Here is a 21,873-nt window from a genome sequence, read left to right on the forward strand (position 1 = left end):
GGACTTTCAGTATAGCCTTGAGGAATTCGACAGAATCTGTACGATTTATTATTTAATGTAAAGCCGAATAGATATCGACTGTCAGGATGTACAGGGATCGAAAAGAAGGCATTCTTCAAATCGATAACTGTAAAAGTAGTTGCCGTCGATGGAACCAACGTAAGCAACGTGGTGATGTCAGACACCACTGGGTACTGAGGCACTACTATCTTGTTTATTTCCCTCAAATCAATAATGAAACGGTAAACCTTAGCATCTGTATCTCTTTTAAGGATCGGTAAAATTGGGCTATTGCAAACATTGTAGGGAACTTCCTCAACTACTCCTGCAGAAATCAAATCATTTACAATGTGTATCAAAGCAAGTTCACCTTCTCTAGAAATCTTATATTGTGGGACACGTGGTAAAGATACTCCCTCCTTTACAGTAATTCGTACTGGAGGGATTAACATCTGCCCCACATCCGTGTCAGAAGTGGCCCATAACGTATTTGGTAAGGAGGCCAATACTTCAGATTCATGGAGAAAACACACTCGCTCAAAGTCTGGGTAATTCTCATTCAGCACAACTCGCACTCCTTCTGGGGCACAGCGAATGGTAGCTCGAAAGTGTTTCAACATATCGAGTCCAATAATATTATCGGGTGTATTTGGAGACAACAAAAAGGGACAAGGGGCAGCAAATTTATCAACATGAAATGCAACAGGTTGAGACAGTGGGCTAGAAGTAGGTGTTCCATCGAACCCTATTGCTGTAATTACCTCGCCAGACAGGGGAGCCCTTGGAACCAAGTGTTTGGACAAAGCGCTACGAGTAGCTCCTGTATCGACCAGAAATTGATCAGTAGAACCCAAAACATGTGCTTCTATGTATGGACCCCTCTGATCAACTGGTACCTCAACCGATTCCACACCCCATCCTACGCAATCCTATGCGTAATGCTCATCCCGTGGTTCAGCAGGATCACCCTCATTTATCTGATATTGATTGCGGTTATCAAACGTATTATAATCTGACTGACCACGACCCCTTGCTCCATATCCTCCACGGTCATTCGTGCCATAACCTCCTCGATCATTCGTGCCATAACCTCCTCTTGACCCTCCATAATAATTCCTAGATCTCCCACTTCCTCGTCCCCTCAAATTACGCTGCTCTCGAAACACCGGACAGTCTGCAATCCAATGCCCAAACTGTTTGCAGTATGCACATTGATTCACAGAAATGTCAGAACGAGGGGGAGGAGCATTACTGTATGATCCTCGCCCTCCTCTATTGGTCCCTCTCGTAGCCTGAACCTGAGCTAACATTACCTTCGTCTTCAATTCCTTCGCCTTCTTTTCACTACTTTCTTTCGCCTCCAATTCCTGTCTTTCATAATATTGAGCCATAGTCAATAAAGAAGCAGGGGTTGCTGTGGTCCATGAACTTTCACTCGCTTTTAATCGTTTCGCAATCTCCGGTAGGAGATTAGCTACATACTTATCAACGAATAGATGCCTGCCAGTATCTTCTGTCAATAATTGACCACTGTAATCATGGAACGCTTCCTCGAAGCGAGAGAAAAAATCAGAAACTGATTCATCCGCTTTCTGCTTACACGAGGCTAATATAGTCCAATCAATCTTTTTAGCGGGAGCAAGAGTCTTTAATTTTGTTAGTATGGCACCTGGAAGGTCTAATATTAATTTACACGGTTTACATGCTGGTTCTCTATCTAAATCAGCCTGAACAATATCTTTCCAAGTGGCCCCGAGAGTCGTCTGGTCATCAAACCTACGAATTACTCTCCACATATCAGGGGGCAATATCAACCCGAAAAATAGATCAATATCAACTAACGTCATGATACATGAAGAAATTGCACTTTCAACATTTTCATAAAAAGCCGCAGGGTTTTTACGGGGATCAGGTAAAGCATTCTTAAGCGCCATGACATCTGCTCTATTCCAAGGCGTATAAACCCAATTATATACAAAATACCCTTTCGCGTCTTTGGAGCTTTTATCATCATCTGTGCCATCCCCTTTATGAGGGACATATAAAGGCGCAGCTTCTCGCATAGGTCTAACATTAATCGCAGCGATCTTATCTGTTTCAAAGATAGGGCATTCTTTGGATATCCCCGTCGCTCCGGACGTAGACGAATTCTTCGACTTTTCCAACTCCCGTAGCCGTGTCGTCTCATTACGCAGTTCAAGCAAACGCTTGAAGAAGTCGTCCGCATCTGAAAGAACAAAAAGACCTTTACGAAAATTCTCACGATCCTTGGATATCTCCTTAGGTTCTAACTCGAGAGAATATTTTCTATACCGCTCAACAACTTCATCTCCAAAATGATCAAAAAAATACAGTTGTTCCTTATCGGACCACTGTTCCATTTGTTTAGTAACATCAGAAACAGTAACAGTATTATTATTTAGCTTTCGCGCAATTGAGCGCAATTCCGCAGCTCGTTCCGTATATAACCTGGTACGCTGTGTTCGATCACTATCCTCGTCCGAGTCCTCGTTCGGAGCCGTAGGTGCGACGTACGGAGGCGGACAACGATCTAGTAATGAAAAATCATCCGTTTCATTAGTAAGGACTGGATAGAGAGGACGCCTGATAGGGAATTGACCATTAACCTGTAGATTACGTTCTCGTCTCTCCCTCTCTTTCTTTTCCTGTAATTCCTTCTCCTGTAGCTGTAGAGCTTTGTCATGTGCAGCCTTCCGCTGCACTTTCTCCGCCAAGGCTTCCTCACGCTTCACTCGTTCACGCACCTCCTTCTCCCACATACGCACACAATCGAACATATCTTGTCTAGACCTTCGCTGAAACAAACACTGCTCTACATACTGTACCTTTCGAAGGTCAAACGACCCATATAGTGGCCACTGTAATTCACGATCAGTCTTAGTATACTTATGCCATAATGCACTATACATTATAGGTGGAATACCGTATTTAACATACATTTCACGATTTGGAGTCCCCTCTGGGGGAGCCGGCTGTTTTTCACTTAATCGATAATTGGTACCATTTTCAGAACAGCACATCCTACGGAGTGTGCTAAAAACAGGCATGTTTCAAAAAGTACCACGAAACCGCGATACTACAAAATGACACCTAACACGGTGCACTATTCAAATCAAATAAATCAGAGAAATATCCCTACATGCCTGCCTATGTGAGGTGCACTTCACATATTCAAATTCAAATTCATAGATTCAAACTGTTAGCTAACAAATTCAAATTCAAATTAAAAGTTTCAAAAAGCCACAGTAAGTGTCAGTAGACTACTTCACCACTCAAAAGCTTACCAAATATTTTCAAACGTCCAAAGTCCAACTGCCAAGTTCTGTGGTCAAATCAGCCAAAACGGCACATCACGACAATCCAAGATCAGAATCTCAGTCGAGGACCGGCGCCACCTGGAAGGTCAGATCGGAAGGAAGGGAAAACACACCGTGGGTGCCGAGACTCGGGTCACTCAATGGCAGCGATCGCGTCCATGGCGAGTTTCCTAACCTTCGTCACGACCTCTCCTTCGGGCCTCCGAGTCGCCGATGAGTCCCTTCGTGGTCGCCAATTGTGGTGTTGGGTTCAAATCAGGCCTACATACTCTGCTAAACTCTCGAACACCTTAGTATAGAAGTTGGCACGGACACTGGAAAAGGTAAAAGACAATTTATTAAGACCCCATGGGGTGGTGATACATTCCAACAGCACCCTTCGGTAATGTAAGAAGTAGCACACCGAACATCGGTGCGCGACCTCTTTTATATAGTTTAATAGCAATAAAAAGATAGGCGGTTACAAGTTTACACATTTTAGGTACATATAAGGTCATTTTTGGAACACAGCCAACACGGGGGAGGAGTTTCGACAGCACTGGTCAGTTAGCATGAACATTCCTGAAGAGTGACCAATTGGTGCGTAATGCGCATGTGCGCTTGACCAGTACTAAAAATAGCCTGTTGCCGAGCAGACTAGTGACCATGGGTATCGAGAAAGGACAAAAGGGCATACTGACCACGAGGCAGCGTGTTCATAGGAAACGGAAGGCAGAAGGATTCAAAATGGCCCCCGTTCGTTTTGGTCAAGTTAACAGAAAAGACCGTGTAGCTGTGCTAAACGCTAACTCAGGAGCTGCCAAAACACGACAGTGTGCTCAAACAGAGGAAGAGCGAGCTGCAGGAACAGGCTTGGCATTCCCTTAATCAAGCAGCAGAGCAATAAAATAGTACCTTGTTTTGGGCCACGGTTAACTCTTCTTTTCTTGAGGATGAAAAGACACCTGAGCTAACCTCTAATGTCTCGAGTGACGGATGGATAGTCCACTTCTCTAATATATTTGACTCAAATATAACTGTAGATAGTGAACCCAATAGGTGGGATGTTTTGCCGTTGGATATTTCAGTTAGTGAGGTCGAACGGGGCATAAGTGCTAGTAAGGGAGGGAAAGCCCAGGGCCCGGATAGGGTGCCCATAGATGTATATAAAGCCTTACCAGAGGTTTGGGGACCTCTATTGGCCGCCGTTTTTAATGCAGCTATGTGTACTGAGGCCCCTGCAACCTGGCGAGAAACGATTATAGTGCCAATTTATAAAAAGGGAAGTAGGTCTGATGCCAAAAATTACCGTCCCATTTCTCTTCTTGACTCCTCCGTCAAGATTATGAGCAGAGTCATGCTTGTTAGATTAGAGGAATGGGCTGAGCAGGATGGTATTCTGGCTGACAGCCAGTACGGATTTAGGAAGGGGCGAGGTACACTCGACCAGTGTATCAATCTTGATCTATTGATCGGGAAATACACTGAGGCGAAACCTGGCTCCCTGTACCTCTGCTTTGCAGACCTTAGTAGTGCATTCGATATGGTGGACCATTCCATCTTATGGCCAACCTTGTTGAAGTTAGGAGCACCTGATGGCATAATTTTCTTTCTCGCAAGGCTGTACGAGAAATTGCAAACTAGTGTGCGCTTTGAAACCAGAGGAGAATGCACCCCAAAATTCAGAGTTAAAAGAGGAATTAGGCAGGGCTGTGTTCTAGTCCCCCTCCTTTTGATATTATTTATTAATGGAATTGATGCCATCTTAAAAAAAGTTAATGCAGACGCCCCTCAGATTAAAGGTGCCCCGGTGCCGGTGTTATTATACGCCGATGACACTGTTTTACTTTCCAGAACCCCTGTGGGTTTAGAGCGACTAATGGACAGTTTTTTCCTTTAATAAAGATAGAAAATTAGTAATTAATAAAGGGAAAACATATATAATGACCTGTGGGCCAAAAGTAAACTTTTAAATGTATTTTTTTTACAGTGAAAAGGTGCAACAGGTTGACAAATTCTGTTACCTAGGTATCACCTTCTCTAAAGACAGGAAATGGACTAACGAATTTAACAATATCCGGAATAAAATGGCAAAGAATGCCCATGGTATCTATAGATTTGCTGCGAAGGTTGGGGATCGCCGTACCAGGGATATGCTCAAATTTATCATGCTAGATGCGTCACCGTAGCATTGTATGGGGCGGGAGTATGGGGCCATAGTTGCGCCTATAATCTGCAGCTGGAGGAAAATGTATTCCTAAAAAAGCTCCTGTTTTTGCCAACCTCCGCTCCAACCAAACTGATCCATCGAGAATTAGCCACCAATTATTTAATTGATCTGTTATCCCTTAGGCCACTGATGATCTGCCGGACTATTTGGTTCAAGGAAGAGAAGTCTTTTAACAGATCCATTATCGAGGATTGTTTATCGTTGGATAAATATCTTGAGATACCCTGGGTGAAATATGTTGTTGCCTGCTTCTCAGACATATTTAACTTGAACATTCTACTTGACCCTGGTGCAGCGTCGAGGATACCTAAAGCTGAAATGAAAAGTGGATTTTTGTTATATGCTGAAAGGAGACGGGCATTTACCACTGGAATAATGTCCACTGTTGTGTTTTATAATCGATATATCTCTGAAGAAGGTTTCCTTTTTTATCTAACTATGGTAACTAGGCATTCACATAAATTTGTGTTAACCAGACTTAGATTTGGTATGGCACATTATCTAGTTGCCCATCCAAACATTAAAACACACCCGACTGGGCCATGTATGTGTGATGGTGTGTCTATCCAGAGCACTTTGCACCTTTTGCTGTTCTGTAAACTGTACACAAATTTTCGTATTACCTTCTTGAAACCTATGTTTGTTAAATATGGTGTACGTACAGTTAAACATGCTATGGTTCTAATTTTTAACCTGCAATCTGCAGACGTCTGTTTTTATACTGCAACATTTTTAAACCGGTGCATCAACTCCAGGAAAAGTATGTGTTTTTAACGAAGTTCAGACTGTTAATTGTAAATCATTTTATGAATCGATGTGTATTTTAATGCATTTTTCTGACCATTAATACTAACTGTACAACGTTTCTATGAAATGCTGAATTTCTCTGTTGTGCTTTTATGGTCATCTATATATACAGTATAAAGCTTTATGAATTGAATTGAATTGACTTGGCAAATTCTTTACAGTCCAAATTTCCTATGAAGGAATCCTGGTGCTTGACATTTTGTAAGAATTGGAACTCTTCCTGAAATTGAATGTTGATGGCATTTGGCCTATTATAATCAGATCTGAATGGGTCAAATAATGCGCAGTGGACTCCAGTTTAGCTATCGTGACCGGGACAGACTGGGACAGTGCAGAAAGTCAGGACATTCTAGACATGAAAACTCCAGAAACCTCTTCTACTTCAAAGTGAGCACCAGGTACGAGAGAGAACCCTCAGACCAACTCTTCAGTGCACTTGTGGACCTGTGGATATTATAGAAGAAGGATGCCCTGCTTGACTGAGATGGAAGATCGGACCTTCACTCTTCCCCCCAGGCTGAAGTAGCTCCAGTGGTCATCTTACTGACCTCCTGTTCTGAGCTACAGGGACATTAACAAGCTCCAGAGGTCTCAGCTGACCTCCTGCACTGGAACTGCCTCTGCTGAAGTGAGTGCCTCATCTACAAGAGGTCTCATTCAGGTCCCTGACCCTTGGTGTGACATCAGTTGAGCTTCTCCATGAAGTAAGGAAGGAGTCTTGAAGTTTTGGCAACTTCGGAAATCATCCTGTTTGCACCAAGATCTTGCCTCCTGTGCCAACAGCCAATGCGATACTCCAGTGAACTCAAGTCTTAGCGCAACAGTATACCCCAGCGACAATAAGCAATGCAAGATCTCCAATTTGCTCTACAGCATTGACCCATGAACTTTGAGCAATGACCATCTTCGATGCATAGCATGCTCCATCACTATTGGTCTGAACTTGTGACTTTCACCCAGTCACGAACTGCCAGATAACTGCAAGATAAAAGCTTTGTGGTTTTAGGTTGTATATTTACCTTAAATCTTTGAAATTTAATTTTTTTTTTGTTCTACTGTTTGGATTATAGTTGCTTAGGTGTAAAATAATTTGTACACTATTTTTAAAATTGGTGTGGGAGTTTCTTTAACTTAAGCCTGACTGATTTTGAACCAAGCTACCTGAGGGCTAAGCGCAGGTTATTTGGTGGCTGTTGCTTGAGAAGGGCTCAAATACCTATCAACCAACAACCCAACTTCTCACAGTGAAATTGCCGATTTCTGTGAGGTACCCCAGCTTTTTGTGAACATCACTCAATGATTTACAGAAGAGACCATCCTGTCTTACAAACCAAGAGCAACTAGTATATAGAATGACCCTTGCATCTCACAGTGAGAATGTCTTACTAGTCAGTCAGAGAGTCAAATTCCTTAATGTGACTTGAAGAGCCAGAAAAGTGTATACAAGTAAGTAAAAATAGATACTTAATAAAATACCAAATTAATTCATAAATGTATTAAATATCTTATTATAACCGATATTGAGCTTCCCAGCACTATTTATTACTTACAAATGAGAAATATTAGATCTAAAATCTTATGAGCACAATGAAAGCTGATCCAAAGTATATACATGTATAAAAATAAAAAGTAAAAAAGCAGCAACAACAAATACAGACCCCAAGGTATATTCAGTGCTAACGTACTTGTCTAATGTAATATAAAATCCAATTGATACAAGTCGTGAAAGTACACTATTAAAAAATCAAGAGTCAAATAGTGACCCTGAAAGATCATATTATAAAACAAAAATTTAAAAATCTAGACACACTTAACTGAAATCCAGAGTTTAAAATACATTCATAACTATAAATGGATACCCATATATTTTCCTAGTAGTTAAGGCACTAATAATATAATTAATAAGAGAAAAACAGGTTTGCAGAGACCGTAACTGCTTCAAACATATCATACCAGTATTGTAATGTCTGTTATTAGCCATCCACAAAACTGGAATAAAAATTGTCTCTGTAAATGAGTTGTTCAAGTGCACAAAACATAAATTGAATAGTGCTCTCACCTGACACATTATCGCATGGACATTTCGGGAGGTTCAAAAACCAACTACCCTGCAAAGTAAATGCTACCAAAAGTGCAGTGGGCTCAGGCATTATTGAGTGAGACAAAACATATATATATATATTGTGTATTAACTAGGGCAAGATAAGGTTGAGATCAGGAGTCTTCAGTATCTCCATTGCTTCTTTTTTATTTTCAAATTATTGTGCAGCCAACGCATTTCAGTCTGAATAGGGCTTCATCAGGGATGCAAATATTGACATAAAAGCATCTTACAAGCACTGCGTAATAAGACAAAACAGTAACAATACATAATCTCAAACATAAAACTTTACACAAATTCTTCAACCCAGTAGACTATTAAACTGGGTTTATGCGTATTGCTAGAATTGTTTTAACCAAACATTAATATACACATGTACAATATCATGAATGTTAATCACATTTTGTGTCCTATATCTTCATTGTGACATACCGAAATCACCAAGAGAAACACAAATAAGAATGAGGAGCATTGCAGATTAAAGTTCATTCCTTCAATAGAAAAAAGAAGAACATACCAAAATGAGCAAACGGAGGAAAAAAGGACAGAATTTTTTGGCCACCTCAAGAGTGAGGAAACAAGACGCCAGCTCTTGACATCATAATATATCCCGATGTTACTAACATCATTGTGGCAAGAAAAGAGAGAAATTCTCAAATTACAAGAGTGAGCAAAGAGATCAACTCATACCTTACCAGTATATTCATTGTATCAAGTAGTAACACAACAACTTTTAGGCAATGTTAAGATTAGCTGTAGGGAGATTTATATAAAATCAATACCCATCAGGCACAATTCCAACTTAATGCTACTTGAAGGATGGTATCTCAACGTACCTCCAATAGTAGGCATAGTGCCTATCCATAAGATGCTGTAGTAAAAATTGAAGCAATCGTACGTAAACGGGAGAAATTTCACTTTGATAGGTAAAATGATGGCCTAAAAACGAGCACAAGTATGTACAGGCATCAGTCTAGCTTTGTATACAAGCAACGAAACGTAGTTAACGCCAAGCCTTTGCAATACGATAAAAATCATCATGCCTATTAGAGTACATTTGAGAAATGTTCACTATTGCGTAAACCTTCGTATCTTTCAAAACAGTTAAAGCCGAGAACATTGCTCAATGGTCAAACCATCGAGCCTAACAATACCATGGTTTTGTTGCCCCATTGTCTTTATGCACATTGTTCTAATATATTACACCAGAGCAGGATCCTTACCAATGTTCTCAATTTTAAAGATACACAGTGTATAAATGATGATATTATGTATTTTAGATCTGACAGTACTGTATGTTAATACTTCATTGATAACTAAAAGTTATGAGTTCCAATAAGTTAAGCTGCCAACATTTATACGAATGAACATGAAAACATAAGCCCTCAGCAGTTTACCGTTGCATGGTGTCAAACAGTTAGACACAAACATTACGACAAACTGTTAAATCACATTACCACCGGATAGTTCATACGGCTCATTCCAAAAGAAATGCGTCAAAAAATGGAAGAGTCCATAGTCTTACCCGTATAATCAGACATGAGATCCCATTTTTCAAGTGGACACCGACCGTGGTAATTGCAGTCCGACTGATCACGCTTTGTACATTTTTTCCTCGACTTCACAAATTCTTTTTAGCCAATCCTACTGCTCCACGTCAAATTACGACAAAAGTGGAAAAGTGACCGCAGACGAAAAGGTACTGCCTCTCTTGTCCACGACAAAGACTAAGGGGCGTATACACAGGATTTGCTGTGTTGTTTTGAGTCCAATGGAACTTTATTAGTATCTACTGGTGACAGACAAAAAACAACCGTTTGGTTGAGTGGTAAAGACAACAATCCCCTTGCAACTACTGTTTTTAGGCATAAACCTGATCAGGCAACATACCGTATTGTGTCGTATGAATTTTATTTGTATAATAGGATCAATCCCTCGTAACAAATATTGTCAGGCATAAACTTGATAATCAGGCATGGCATATTACACTATTTATTACGGTTAATGCATTGCTGTTCCCATGTTATTCTCTGATATCTTCTACTTTTACTGCAAGGCTTGGCAGATGACATTCCCTAATTCCATATCATATAGCTAACCCAACAAAGCACCTTTATGTCAAAAGGGTAAAGTTAAAAAATGGTCATCAATACATCAACATACAGATAGAAGCCACCAGTATGACTACCCGTTATTAAGGTAGTCATCAAAAGAAAATGCAAGAAATACCCTGTCCGTAAGACACCACTTTGGCCAAGGTAATCATATAAACGAAGATAAAATTTGTATATTGACTAGGCAGACACCATTCTCACCTGTTATATCGCATGACTGGAAATGTCGGAGTACAGTCTACCAGCTACTCGTAAAAAAACGTAAAAACTTCAAAAGAAATAAGACCAGAAAAGAGAAGGAGAACACAAGAAAAACCCCTATCCTCACCACATCCACTAGGTAAAACAGCTAACAGATGTGTGTAATAGGAAATGCGTGCTAGTGGTACTGTTACCAAGCATCTATTGATACACAATGATTTCATAACTGTCATTTTTTCGGATGGCTTCTGTAAATCAGAACAAATTCGAATCAATATTTTTTCAACTATATATTGCATCTCTATGACATATAATCAATCAATTACACTACTAATCATTTAATAACATTGGAAAAAAAACTCACAAGAGGGAGAAATCCAACAATCATTTTTCATCATAATAGCACTCCAGATAGTATTACAGTTTATAGAAACCTGATCTGACACAAACATCTAATGCCTTTATATTTGTCCTTAATGGTGTCACATAAATGTGACAGAAGAAACAAGGCCACAATTATAACAAATAGGTCATCTCATTGTCAGAATTTAAACCCAAAGTTACAGCTCTCAATTTACAAATCCAGTGTGCCTCTATTTGTCTCAAAAGTAACTCTCTGTTCCCACCTCTCCCGTCTGGCAGGACACAGTCTACTGCATGAAACCAAAAGTTGGAACGAGAAACACTTGCAGCACACAAATGTGAGCTTAGAGCATTTGTCTGGTCATTGTTTAGAAAAGCATGGCTATGCTCTTGTATGCGCACTCGTAACTGTCTGACCGTGCTCCCAACATAGATCCTAGAGCATACACATTTAATCACGTATACAACATACGTAGATTGACAGTTTAGAACATGCTACACATGGTCTATGCTTTTGTTGTTGTAAGAACTTTAATCTGCATTGCTCCTCATTCTTATTTGTGTTTCTCTTGGGATTTTCAGTATTTCCTTATAAGTCAAAATGAAGATATAGGACACAAAATCTGATTAACTTTCATGATATTGTACATGTGTATATTGATGTTTGGTGAAAACAATTCTAGCAATACGCATAAACCCAGTTTAACAGTCTTCTGGGTTAAAGAATTTGAGTAAAGTTTTATGTTTGAGATGATGTATTGCTAGTGTTTTGTCTTCTTGTAAAGTGTAAGATTTTTTTATCACAATATTTGCAGCCCTGATGAAGCCCTATTCAGGGTGAAATGCGTTGGCTGCACGAGTTGGTGTCTTACCTCAATAATTTGAAAATAAAAAAGAAGCAACAAAGATACTCAAACCTCCTGATCTCATTCTGTGAAATCAATATTGTTGTGAACGTATCTGTATTTTGATTTGCCTCTCCGTACTTTCCTTTTATGTGCTATAAAAATGTTGGGTCTCTTGGCAGAGGATCCTGGAGGTGGGCATCCAGACTATACATCTTTATATTGTTGGCAATCACTAGGTGACTAGGACGTTGTTGCGGCTTTAATCATCCCTTGCTGCCTTTTCTGTATAAATGGCAAGATAAAGTTCCAACATTAAAGGGGACATTCAAAAAATGTTGACTATAGACTGCAAAGTGTGTACTTTATTATAATGGGTGGTTGTACAATACTTTAAGAACAAAGTTTTTATAAGATTTTAGAAGTTGGTTCTACAAGGTGTGGGTTAGTAAAGACTACAGGAACTCCCATCTTCACAAATGTCTGTTTCACATACGAGAGCCCAAGGCATCTGAATCATATTATCCAGTAGTTGGCATTCCGTAAGGATTGTCCTTGAGAAACTAGCCTCAGATAATTTTGCCACCACCTTTGTTGTACTATTGCCTCACCCTTGCCGCACGAAGAAATCTGATCCCGCCACTGCTTCGGCTCTACCGGTTTCACGGACTGCCACCATGGTGTCACAGACATTCTGGTCACGGGACTCTATATCCCAGGGGGCATAGCGACACCGGGGCAGGAGCTGGGCACTAATCCCATGCCCAGGGCCGGTCCTAGGCTTTCTGAGGCCCCGGGCGAAAGGGAAGATGGGATGCCCCTCTAATTGCATATTGCGTCGCAAGAAGTGACATCACAGAAAGTGACTTCGCAGGACTTTTGATCTTAATTATTTGGCATCACTGAAGCAAACTAATGTGGATATCAGTAACATGGACAAAAAGGAGAGGGAATCGAAAACAGGTGAGCAAACACACATGCAGACAGACACATGCTTCTCCGCAGGCACAGCTATGATGACTGAAACCGGTAGGTTTCGGTGAAGATATATATCACAGCCAGAGTACAAAACATGTTGGAAGTCCTTAAAGAACCATTCAAATTCTGGAGTAAAAAAAGAGAAACCAAAGTCAATAGGCGCTGGTGTCGTGATGCCTGTATACGGGCCGGCTCTGGTCTCCACGAGCAATTAGTGTGCATCTCTCCCTCCATGTCCCCTTACCCCTATAGGAACTACATACCCTCTTCTCTGATTATTGGGTGGGAAACCATGTTGTTATCCCAAGTAGGGGTAGCATGTTGTTAGGAAACACCTGCAGAAAAAGCTGCGCAGGCAACCAATCCAGTTCTAACCAGTGCTGTGTTCTAAAGCAGACTCTGGGCCAGGGGACACAAAATAAGAATTTTCTAAAGTCTGAGACATTGTTACAGGGCTTTGCCAATGAACCCTAGAATTGAATGTGACATTCTGAACGCAGGATGGAGATGGCCCCCAAAGTGTACTGCAGCATGTGGTCCCTAGGCTAGATGACAACACTGTCTATGCAGCACAAGGACACAAAAGCATGCAGCATACAACCACAATCACGTCAGGCACACATTACATGAACCACCCGTCTGTTTAGAAAGAAGGAGATGGAATGGAGTGGATTTTGTTTGAGAAGGTGGGCAGACCTTCTCCCAGGGGAACAATGAAAAGGGCATTTATTCCTGCACTATAGAATCAGATGCCACCAAATCTGCCTAGACTGGTGAGGGAGTCACCCATCTCTGTTGGTGGGAGGACAGATACAGTGCACACAAGGTCCTGTAGATACAATCAGAGCCGTACTTTGATTAAAATTGAAGGTCACAGTCATGAGAGCAAGCAAGAGCTATTACCGCTATTAAACACAAATGTAGGTAGCCTCTATTTAATTACAAACAGTATCCTGAACGTTGCAAACGCAAAATGGGCAAACAACCTAATCAGGCAGACAGCAAATTGCAGTGAAGACACAACCCCGGGACACTGAAAAGACAACTCAGTAAATGATGTGCGGAGTCAAGCAAGAAGTAACCCGTGTCCTCACACAGGACTTCCAGGGGCGAGAGGTCAGGCGATTGCTGCAGAGCAAGAGTTTGACTGCGCCACCGGCGGTGTGCACACACAGGAGCAACTGCGGCGGGAAACGTTCCCAGACCCAGAGCCTTGACTGGGGGCATTCAATGAAAGGAGAGAGGAATCTCCGTTTACAAGTATCTGTAAAAAAATAAAAAAAGAGGCCTCACACTTTCAGAACTCTTTCATTCGCAATCATCGCTTCTCTCACAAGTGGCGAGCCAGGAATGAAATGTCGAATGGCTGGGTGGGATGAGATCTGGCTGGCTTACTTTAAGGAAGGATTGGCAGCAGGCCCGGCAACAGTGTGCAAGTATAGTATGTGCGCAGTGCAGGACAGGTACGGTACAGTATAGCAAGTAGTATGTAGTAGTATCTTGTATGTATTTATAATTTATTATAATATATAAGCAGGAGCGGAGCAGGTCTTCTCTTACCTTAACGTACTCAACGAGGAGGCCCGAACCGACTCTTGCCCACGCGGCCCGATCCGAGTCCCGACTCCACCCTGCTCCTCACGTATGGCATGCGTGCATGCTGCGCATCACACACAGCAGAGCGGGGGCTGGCCAAAAATCATGTCCAGGGCCGTCATTGGTAGCGCTTTCGCGCGCTACCAGATTGACGGCCCTGGGACCCACTGTCATCCGCATGAATCAAGAAGCAAGGCCAGAAGGCCTGTCGCCCGCGTACTGCGCACGTCACCACCACTAATCTAGGTGGTGGGGAGGGGTGTGTGCGTGCGCAGACTAGTGATGGACTAGTTCCCTTCCTGCCTCTGTCTTACTGCCTGGGGCCCTGCGCGAGCGCGAGAGTGCAGCACTGTGCTGTGCGCGCACAGCGCTTCTGTTTCAATTACCATTTATTCCCCGCAACTGCGGGGCCGGCGGCGGGGGCCCCTGAGCGCGAGGCCCTGGGCAGCTGCCCATACCGCCCATGCCTAGGACCGGCCCTGCCCATGCCAGCCGGCGCATAAAGACCGTGCTGGGCTCCCGCAGTGCGGGACGTGTGCGGGTTCGCCTGGGTAAAGTCCGGGTCAAGGGCAGGCCCATCCTTGGCCGTCATCAGCCAGAAGAGGCTGGGCTGGTCCATGGCTCTTGGCTTCTGGGTATAAATCATCAAACTTTACGATTGTGGTAAATTTATTTGACCTTTGACAGTTTCTTCATTGTTTCCCCCTCTACAACGGGGCAAGAATTGTACCAGCGAGGTTTAATTTTATGTGTTTTTAGTGTTCTGAGGCCCGTTCTCCCTGATAGTGTTGGGGTGGTCCTGTGATTTACGATGTGGGGAAGAGGAAGCTATGAAATTCAATTCCTGGCCAGACAGTAAATAAGGCTAAAGCAACTAATATGCCATTAATAAATTACCTGACAGGGGCGGTGGGGGCCCTAGAAAAACTAATTTCTAATGTTGAGGAGACGTTGAATAAAGATAAGGAGTCTCATGATCCGGCTGAAAACAGTAGGGGTAAATTCCCTGTTTACAGTGTGAATGAGGGGGAGGAAACTGTTTATGGGGCAACCACTGAATCTTTAAACGGTTGCGTCCAGATTGGATGTGATGAGATTTTGTTAGACAATCCAGATGTTGCAACACTGCCACCACCAAAAAGAGTGTGTACCTCCAGGAAGAAAGACGCCCCCATAACTTTACCACCATTGATACATAAAACTTCTAGTACTTCTAATAGTTTAAAACTCGATCCCAAATCACTTCAGGGTAAGGACACTTTAACTGCTAGTAAAGCTAAAAAACGGGTTACTTGCTCAAAAAACAGTAGTAATAGTTAAAGTCAGTCCAATAACAATATGTCGGTAATCATGAGTTTATTAACTGAACTAACCACATTTATTAAAGACTCTATTGGCACCCTAGAGAAGAGACTGGATAATATTGAAACGGGTCTTGCTTCCATCACAGGGCGCCTAACGGAAGTAACAATGATACAGCCAGAGATAGGTAGGGGTGACGAACTTGGTAAAGTTTGCAGGCAGACATCTCAAACTAATATTCCAGGACGCAGCAAACAGAGCAGTGAGAGTGAAAGTACCAGTAGAGGCGTGGGCTCCATCAAAACAAAGAGGCCAATTTCTAGTGGCCTAGGGCCAAATAATACTGCGGTAAGAGGGGGGGTGGGAGCAATAAATGATGATAGACGGGGTGATTCACTTCAACCTGATACCTGCCTTAATCAAGGAATTCGCGTGGCCTTTAATCAAGAGCCCCCACCAAATTATATCACCTTCCTCCTGCAGCTGTCCCCTTTACACTGGTTCTGGAAAATGCTTCTTCGTCTTCTGAGGGCGATAAAGAATCTTGGGTCACTGTTAGATTTGGCGGTCTCTAGTTGGTACAGGCAGGTACTTGTGACAAATAGCGACCCACTCCTCTAGTCAGGATAAGGGGATTACACTCCTAAAATAACCCCTGCTCACCCCCTTGGTAGCTTGGCAAGAGCAGCACAGCTTTATCTCAGAGGCGTTGTAAGTTAAGCATTTGTGACTACACACAGTAACCTAGTGACAACACTACAAATGGACACCGCACAAGGTTGTATATCTAACATAAGTATATTTTATATAGAGTTACCACAAGACCAATAAACGGCAAACATAATACACAGTACTATTAGATTTCAAGAGTTCTGGTTAAAAAGGCTTAGATCAAGGTTCTGTGCGAGTCGGTAGCCCAGTCTGGCTACAGCGTTGTTGAAATAACACAGAGTCTAGCAAATCCAGCGGACCGCGTCAGTACGGGCCCACTCAAATGTCGACAGACTCAGTCACAGTACCTTTTACTTGAGGCGGCCGGCACGGATGTGCAAGCCGGTTCCGGTGTTCTTCGCGGTGCAGAAAAGAAAGCGTTGTAGGACGCGTTGTCCCTCGATACGGTGCAGGCAGCGGCCCGTTGACAGAGTCGGTGGATCCAAGGAGTGCGTTGCAGGGTGAGACAGTGCTTCGTTGCGGTGTTTGCAGCTTGCAGTGCGGCGACAGAGCCGGAGTTCGGGAGCTGGCGTCGATCAGTCCGGACAGCGGTGCAAGTCGGGCGGTGCGTCACGAAGCGTGCGAGGCGGTGCCCAACTCCGGTGTTGTAATTTGACAGCGATTAGATTGAGCATTAGCAGAAGACATCTTAGTTCTGGCCGTTATCTTGACATTTAGCGGACTCCATTTTGTATTCATGGCAGCCATTTTGTCTGCCACATGCTGCCTCGTGCCGACCATGTGCTTTGTCCTATCTTCCTGTTCATGGTGCTTGAATCTGCCCGGCAACAAGCTATATTTAGCATCCCCCACTTTGCCGCTGTCCGTTAGGGTTCACATCTGGTAGTGATTAGTTCCAGATAGTAATGTGTTTGTCAAGACCCCAAGCCTGTTAGCTCCTCCCACTGATCGATTGTGCCTCTCGATATTACCTTATATGTACATAAAATGTGCTCTTGTGCTTTGTACCGCCTTCTTTTGAGCCCCTGTGCGGGTATAAATAAACCATGTTTTTAGCTCGTGGTGCTACTTCTTGCAATACCGAAGGGTACTGTTTGAACCGTAGCACCACCTCATGAGGTGTAATCAATGTTACGTTTTCTATTTCCAGTTTCTGTGCCAACTTCTTTCTATTTGGTCTGAGGACTTCGTGTGCAGAGAAGGGCAAACCCCTTGCACTAGCGGGTCTGGCTGAGGCCTGCACTACAAATTGGCGCCCGACACGTGGGGTTCATCGGCGACTCGGATGCCCGAAGGATTGGTCGTGACGAAGGTTTGGAACCTCGCTGATACCGCGATCACTGCCAGAAGAGACCCGAGTCTTGGCACCCAAGGCGTTTCTTCCCTTCTTTCTGATCTGACCATCCAGGCAGCACCGGTCTTCGACTGAGATCTCTTCTGTTGGTTCGCCGTGCAGTGACCGTTTGGTCAAATTTAGAGCTTGGCAGTTGGAATATGGACACCTTATGATTGGTAAGAGCCGTTTTGCGGCACCTACTACGGGTTTTGGATGCCCTTGTATGGTAAGGTAGTTTTAGGAACACTTACTGTGGCATATTTGTATTTGGAAAAGACTAGTTTAATTTGTATTTGGAAATTGGTATATATATGTGATGCAACCCATATAGGCAGGCAATCTGAAGATTTTTCTTCAATTATTTGAATTTGAACGGCGCAACGTACTAAAGGTACTTTAAGTGCTACTTTGTGTATAATACTGCATATTTTGCATTATTTCTGGCATGCCTGTTTTTAGCGCACTTCGAAAGTTGTGTTGCTTTTGTAATGGTACCAGTCTACGACTTGAGGAATCGCAGCCGGCTCCCCCAGAGGGGACGCCTAATAGAGATTTGTACGTTATGTTTGGTCTTTCTGCCAAAATGTACAGCACGTTGTGGCATAAATATACCAAAAAGGATCATGAATTACGTTGGCCAATGCATGGGTCATTTGATGCACGGAAAATTGAGTATGTGGAGCAATGTATGTTTGAGCGGAAGTCTAGACGTGATATGTTTGAATGCGTGCGTATTTGGGAGAAAGAAGTACGCGTGATATGTTTGAATGCGTGCGTATTTGGGAGAAAGAAGTACGACAACAAGAGAAGCGTGAGCAAGCGTTGATTGAGAAAGAGCAGCGAAAGAATGTGTATGAGAAAGCATTGGAGTTGAGAAAGAAGGAAGTGAAAGAGTTGAAAAAGAGAGAGGAGAAAGAGCACAGGTTGCAGTTATCTGGCCAATATCCTGTCCGACAGCCTCTCTATCCTGTACTTAATAAACCGCAAGATGATTTTTTGTTATTAGATCGACCTCCACCTCCGTATGCCGTTCCGTCTGCTCCAACCGAAGAGGATGAGGATTCTGACACAGAGCAACAAAAAGCGCGGGACACTCGATCCATGTTGTCTGCTGAGCGTGCGTCCGAGGTCAGACAAGTTGCTCGTAAAGCATTACGTAATACTGATTCTGCTCCCGATCTTTTAGCGAGTATACAGGGATGGTCGGAAAAGGAGCAGTAATGTTTTACTGAGACATTTGCTACGGAAGTTGTAGAATGCTTTCGAAAATATACTCTAGTATTAGAACCTAATGATATAGCAGCTGATCGTAAACAGATGCATGATGGTCTTTTTGTTCTCTCTCAGGTGGATGACACGATTAGACGGTTGGTTAAATTACGAACTGAGGCGTTTCACTTTAAGGGTGGGCGTAGTTCGTGAAATAGCGCTAAGCGAAGCTACGCGAAGTGCACTTCGCACTACGCGAACTTCACGTAGCACTACGCGAACTGCGTAGTAGCATGTTCGCACTGTGCAAGATGCGTTTTCAATGATTGCACAGTGCGGACAAGCATCTGGCACAGAGCAATCATTGAAAACGGCATCTTGCACAGTGCGAGCTGTCGTTTTCTGCTGCTTGAGTAGATTTTTACTCGAGCGGCAGTTTTCGCAACGCAGACTGGTAGTTTCTCATCGCGAGCGGTCATGAGCATGCGCGAACACTTGCAATGAGAAATCTGACCTCCCCGCGTTGAGAATCTAGCCGGGTGTCATTTTGCTTGCTCGCGGTCGCGAACATGACGTTGAGGACCGCGAGCAAGCAAAAAATGACCGCTGCACTGCGCTGCGCGTTTGCACTGTGCTACATGCTGCTCGCGTAGTGCGAAGTTGCGCAAACTTCGCAAACTACGCGAGCGTAGCGTAGTGCTTCGCCCAGGGTTATTTTACTTGAAGGAGAAGAAAAAGTTGGGAGACGCAGCTGCGCAGTCCAATCCATCCGGAGTGTCGTAGTCTTCTATCTTCGGAACAGATAAGATAATACCAGTCGATATGAGGCCTATGCAGGAAGCCGCGCCCTTGTATGTTCCTCCTCAAGGAGCGGGTGACAATGATGATAAAAATTCTGCTGATGCTAAAGGATATTTCGATTATAATTGGGTGTACACTCCTTGGAATAGAGCAAATATAATGGCGCTAAAAGCAGCATTACCTGATCCGCGTAAAAATCCAGCCGCTTTCTATGAGGACGTTGAAGGCGGTATAAATTCTTGTACTATGACCCTATGTGATATAGATTTATTCTTTGGCTTAATCTTACCGCCAGATGTGTGGCTGACTGTTCGCAAAATTGATGACCGTTTTTCCTTTGGTGCCGAATGGAAAGATTTAGAACGGTTGGATGTGGATAGGGAGCCCGCCAAAAAGCCACACTGGTTAATATTAGATCTCCCCGCAGCAATATTCACTAAGCTTAAAACAGTTATTTCCCCTAAAAAGATAGACTGGACTGTTTTAGCATCGTGTAAACAAAAGGTAGATGAATCGGTTTCTGATTTCTTTACACGCTTTGAGGAAGCTTTTCATGATTTTAGCGGTCAGTCTTTGACGGATGATACAGGCAGACATCTGTTTGTCGATAAATATGTTACGAATCTGTTGCCAGGGATAGCTAGCCGCTTAAAAGCCAGTGAAAGTGCCTGGACTACATCTTCTCCAGCATCTCTTTTGACGATGGCTCAATATTATGAGCGTCAAGAATTAGAAGCAAAAGGTAACGAAGAAAAGAAATCTAAAGATTTGAAAACGAAAGTCATGTTAGCCCAAGTCTATGGTCCGCCCTCTAGAGGCTATGATAGAGGCTACGATAGAGGTTATCATAGAGGCGGACGTGGATCTTTTAATTCCCCCTATACTCGTACGAATTTGTCTATTAATCAATGTGCGTATTGTAAGAAATTTGGTCATTGGATGGCTGATTGCCCAGTGTTGCGCGCCCAACAGAATTCACGAGGGCGGGGACAAATGAGAAATCGTTCAGGGTTTTCAAGGCCTAGGGAAAATACGAATGATCGTGCTCGATTTGATACTAATGTATGAGCACAGGATGGGCTAAATGCTTTTGATAGACGAAACCAATATCAAATGTCCGATTATGTTCAGCCTGACCTTTACGATTCTGTTCATGCATAGGATTTCCTAGGATGGGGTAAGGAATCAGTTGAAGTTCCAGTAGATCAAACGGGTCCCTATGTTACAGTACATGTTTTGAGTTCTACTGATCGGTTTCTGGTTGATACAGGAGCTACTCGTAGCGCTTTGTCTAAACAATTGGTTCCGAGGGCTCCCCTGTCTGGCGTAACTATTAATTCGATAGGTTTCGATGGAACAACTTCCCTTAGCCCATTGTCACACCCACTTGCATTTCATGTCAATAAATTTAGTGCTCCATGTCCGTTTTTGCTTTCCCCAAACACACCAGATAATATTGTGGGCCTTGATATGCTGAAGTATTTCAGAGCCACAATACGATGTTCCCCTGAAGGAGTGCATGTCATTTTGAATGACAATCATTCCGAGTCTGAAAGAGTTTGTCTTGTTAAAGAGGATATTGCATTAACTTCACTTCCTAAAACTTTGTGGGCTACCTCAGACACTGATGTGGGTCAAATGGTTGTACCACCAGTACACATTAGTGTCAAGGAGGGATCTGTGTTACCTCGCTTGCCTCAATATAGGGTTTCACAGGAGGGTGAAGAAGCACTCATACGAATTGTACATGATCTTATCCAAGTTGCGGTTGTTGAGGAAGTCCCATTCAATGTTTGCAACAGCCCGATTCTCCAATTCTGAAAAGATACACTGACACGCGAGTTTATAGATTCATTATAGACTTGAGGGAGGTAAACAAGATTGTTGTACCACAGTACCCTGTGGTTTCTGACATCATGACACTTCTTACTTTGACCCCCCCCGACTGCTACTACATTTTCGGTTATAGACCTCAAGAATGCTTTCTTTTCGATCCCTATT

Source organism: Lissotriton helveticus, chromosome 1_1 (assembly GCF_964261635.1).
Source record: "Lissotriton helveticus chromosome 1_1, aLisHel1.1, whole genome shotgun sequence".
In the NCBI taxonomy this organism is placed as follows: Eukaryota; Metazoa; Chordata; class Amphibia; order Caudata; family Salamandridae; genus Lissotriton; species Lissotriton helveticus.